This window comes from Ictalurus punctatus, chromosome 4, assembly GCF_001660625.3.
Source record: "Ictalurus punctatus breed USDA103 chromosome 4, Coco_2.0, whole genome shotgun sequence".
In the NCBI taxonomy this organism is placed as follows: Eukaryota; Metazoa; Chordata; class Actinopteri; order Siluriformes; family Ictaluridae; genus Ictalurus; species Ictalurus punctatus.
This window is the reverse complement of record NC_071284.1, coordinates 13,785,001-13,789,323: the sequence shown is the minus strand read 5'-3', so window position 1 is coordinate 13,789,323 and position 4,323 is coordinate 13,785,001.

Here is a 4,323-nt window from a genome sequence, read left to right as displayed (position 1 = left end):
GATTGACTCAAATCTGTCCTTGATTTCATGAACTTTATAGGGACTGCCGTGTGGGTGTAATAGTCATTAAACCATGTTTTTGTTTTCTGGGATGTAGCAGAGAATGCACATACAAGTTGCTGTCTATGGTGCTGAAATGCCTTTTATCGGTTAATTGAAAACATGTTTGGTTTCTCCAAACCATCATCTTCATCGTCACACACCTCTCCTTCTTTTACCTTTACCCGCTTCTATCTAAAGTTTTATGTTTTTGCTTTAATTTACAATCTAGTAAAGTGCCTATGATGGAAATTTAATTATGTGTATACTTGTAGAGCTCTGATACAAGTCAAGTAACCGTTGAGGATGCTGAAGCTTTTGAGTATGCAATTTAACAACCTCATCATGTGTTAAAAAAAAACATGACTAAGCAGAGGAGAGAAGAACATCTTTACAGTGCAGCGTGTTCTTGCCCCATCATCTGCATTGTCATTTAAAATGTCTGTCAGCGCCACACTTAAGCTATATGGTGAAGCTAGACTTTTCTCATGGCCTGCCATCAGCCTTTCTCTTCAACCTGTTCAACAGTCTCAGTCACTAGCAATACAGCAATGCTTCAACAATAAATAGGTCAGAATAGAGTTATGATGCCAGACATTTTAGCTTAAAGTTTACCACTAGTACCCTGTTACCACACAGGTAGTATATTGTGCTGTGATGGTGTTGATTGCCTTGCATGAGTTATTGGTGGTGTGAACTATGTCTATGTAATCACAGACATAATAACGAATATATTAATTTAGCTTACATTAGTGCTAACTGAACACATTGATAATCTAAGTAGCAAGGCCCAATGATGTACACGTCATCCATCTGATTAGTTGAATCAAGTGTTTTGGGAGTAAAGGAAACACTGATACAGTCATGTCAAAAAAATAAGTACACCCCATTGAAACGGTTGGCTTTATTGACATTTTGACAAGCAAACATTGGATCATCTTTGAAACAGTGCCTGTTAATAAAGTTGATGTACTCGATCAAAACCACAAGGAAAATGAGCTTTTTCAATCATTTATTAAATAGAAATGTCAATAGATGTGATATTCTTCTATGGAAAAAGTAAGTACACCCTTGGCCTCAGAAGCTAGTATTGCCCCCTTTGGCAGAAATAACTTCTTGTAGGCCTTTTGCATAATTGGCCACCAGGCTTGCTGGAATTTTTGACCACTCTTCCATGCAATACCCTTTCTCTCGCAAGATGTTTGAGGTTTCTCTTACATGTACTGCCCATTTCAAATACTCCACACAACATTTCAATGGGATTCAAATCCAGTCTTTGACTAGGCCTTTGCATAACCCTCAATTTCTTCTTTTTGAGCCATTCCTTGGAGGATTTGCTAGTGTGCTTAGGATCATTATTCTTTTGTAAGGTTCACTTTCAGTTCAACTTCAACTTTTGGACAGATGGCCTCACATTATTTTCAAGCACTCTTTGATATGATGCAGAATTCATAGTTGACTTAATGAACGCAAGCTGTCCAGTCCCTGAGGCAGCGAAGCAACCCCAAACCATAACATTTCCACCACCGTGCTTCACAGTTGGTATGAGGTGCTTCTCCTGAAAAGCTGTCTTTGGTCGGTGCCAAACATGTCTGCTGCTACTGCGGCCAAACAACTATATCTTTTATTCGCCTGTCCAGAGCACATTATTCCAAAAGGCCTGGTGTTTGCCTATATTCTCATTGGCAAACTGTAGTCTTTCTCTAATTTTCTTTTTAGACATCAAAGGCTTTTTCCTGGCATGCCTCCCATGCAGGTCAAATTTGTGCGATCTCTTTCTGATTGAAGAAGTATGCACTTTGACACCAACAGTTGCAAGACTTACTAGCAGATCCTGTGATTAAATGTTTAAGTTCTTAGAGACTTCTTTTTGCTTTAGACAGTCTGCTCTTGGACTGAATTTGCGGAGTTGGGAACATGTTGTCTGACATTTTAGGTGTAGTTCTGGATCAGTGGTACTTTCAGGAAGTGCGATTCAACAATGTCACCATTTCTGTTTGTCAGTTGCTATATATTCCTGGCATTATATGGTCATATTTAAGGCTTTTACAAACAAATTCCTATAGTCTATTAGAATGTACATTTATTTTTCTTTATAGCAGCAAAAACAAGAAGTAAAATCTCCTGTCTGTAGTTCATTCTCTTCTGTCTATGGCATTGTCTAAGGGGGAATTCCCATCGGTATTGTAGGGGGTCCTGTTAAAAACAATGGAATGAAAAATACTGAGGAATATACACAAATTGTAATTCATTATGCTGTACTTCTGGGAAACAGACTGTCTGATAAAAAATATATAAATAAAATCTTATAGGACACGTGGCTGTTTACATATTTAAGCTCTTTGTCGAGTCCAGCGGCCGTGTGCACAGAGAGTCTGTACATTTGGCTAAGTGTGAAAACTCTCTTCGGCACCTTTCAGAAAACCAATTGATGAAAACATTAGACCAGTGATTGTCACTGACCATTTTAACCTTGTGATGCTGCCCTCAAGATGGATCCCACTGAAGATCCCACCTTCTGTCCTCTGCTCAGTTCCCACACCAGCTCACAGTGGCTGCAGGATTACTGCTACAGTTGTCACAAGCAACACACATCAAAGTCTCCCTCTGATACTTAGGAATTCTGTTTTCAGTTTTTTTCCCTTCATTGTTTTCCCTTTCTTTTATCTCAACTTGCTTGTAAACAGAAGTTTGTCTCAAAGTTGAAACTTGTTAATGGTATAATATGATGTCTGCTTTATGTTATAAATGCAGCTGATCAAATAGATGACAGGCGTTTCATGGTGTAGACTATAACAATTTCCCCCCACCTCAGTAAAACAGTCTTTTCAGCTAATGAGGTCTCATTAATAATAGCAGGGTGTATATCAGCGTGAATGCGCTCTGTATGCCTTTCCCTGGACAAGTAAATTATTTAAATGGCATTTCCAGCTTCTTTAGATTATAGTTTTATGACTTAAAATTTGCATGACATGAATTTCGACTTTTTCTAAATGACATTAAAAAATAAACAGATTGTCCATGTGTAAGGAGGCCATGAGTACATGTTTTTGTTAAGAAAAATGGTTAATATTTATAGAAAAATTATTTTTGAACAAAATATAGCATGTACAAAATTGAAAATTCAGATAAATGAGGTATATTATTATTAGTGTTATTATTGTTCGTCTGTAATTTAATAATAAAAAAAAGTGGAACTTTCATATATTCTAGATTCGTTACACATAAAGTTAAATATTTCAAGCCTTTTTTTTTTATCTTGATGCTCACAGCTCATGGAAATCAAAAATCCAGTATCTCAAAATATTAGAATAAAGAATTTATAATACAGAAATGTTGGCCTGAGAAGGGTGCTAATCAGATAATTAACTCAAAACACCTGGAAAGGTTTCCTGAGCCTTTAATATCTCAGTCTGGTTCAGTACACAACCACAATCATGGGGAAGATGAAAGTAAATGTTGCATTTCATTTGGAAATCAAGGTCCCAGAGTCTGGAGGAAGAGTGGAGAGGCAAAGAATCCAAGCTGCTTGAAGTCCAGTTTGAAGTTTCCACAGTCAGTGCCATTCTCATCTGCTGGTGTTGGTCCACTGTGTTTTCTCAAGTTCAGAGTCAATGCAGCGTCTACCAGGAGATTTTAGAGCACTTCATGCTTCCAACATGCTTCCATCAGGCTTTACGGAGATGCTGTTTTCCTTTTCAAGAACGACTTGGCACCTGCCCATAGTGCCAAAACTACAAGTAACTGGTTTGCTGACTGTGGTATTACGGTGCTTGATTGTCCAGCCGACTCTCCTGACCTGAATCCCATAGAGAATCTATGAGAGACACCAGACCCGACAATACAGACGAGCTGAAGGCCGCTATCAAAGCAACCTGGGCTTCCGTAACACCTCAGCAGTGCCACAGTCTGATTGCTGGAAGAAGAAAAAAACATTTTAGATTCCCAAACATTAGTGTTCTAGCACAAAATGAAATATTACAGAAAAATGCTTGTATGTCAGTAAAGAAAGCAACATATTACATAAGAGACCACTTTTCAGACAAAAAACACAATGAAGGCTGTTGGATTTTGCTGAAAATTAAGAAGCAAGTGCGGCAGTCAAAGTCTCCAGAAGAACCGTGTCTGGTTCTCCAAGATGCTCAATAAAACTTACAGCTCATTTCCTTATAAAACTGCACTAAAAACTTTTTTTTGTCACACCAAATATTGACTTTGTTTCATTTACTACTGTTTACTGCTCTTTACTGTATTTTTAATGTAGAAACATTTCATTTCATTATT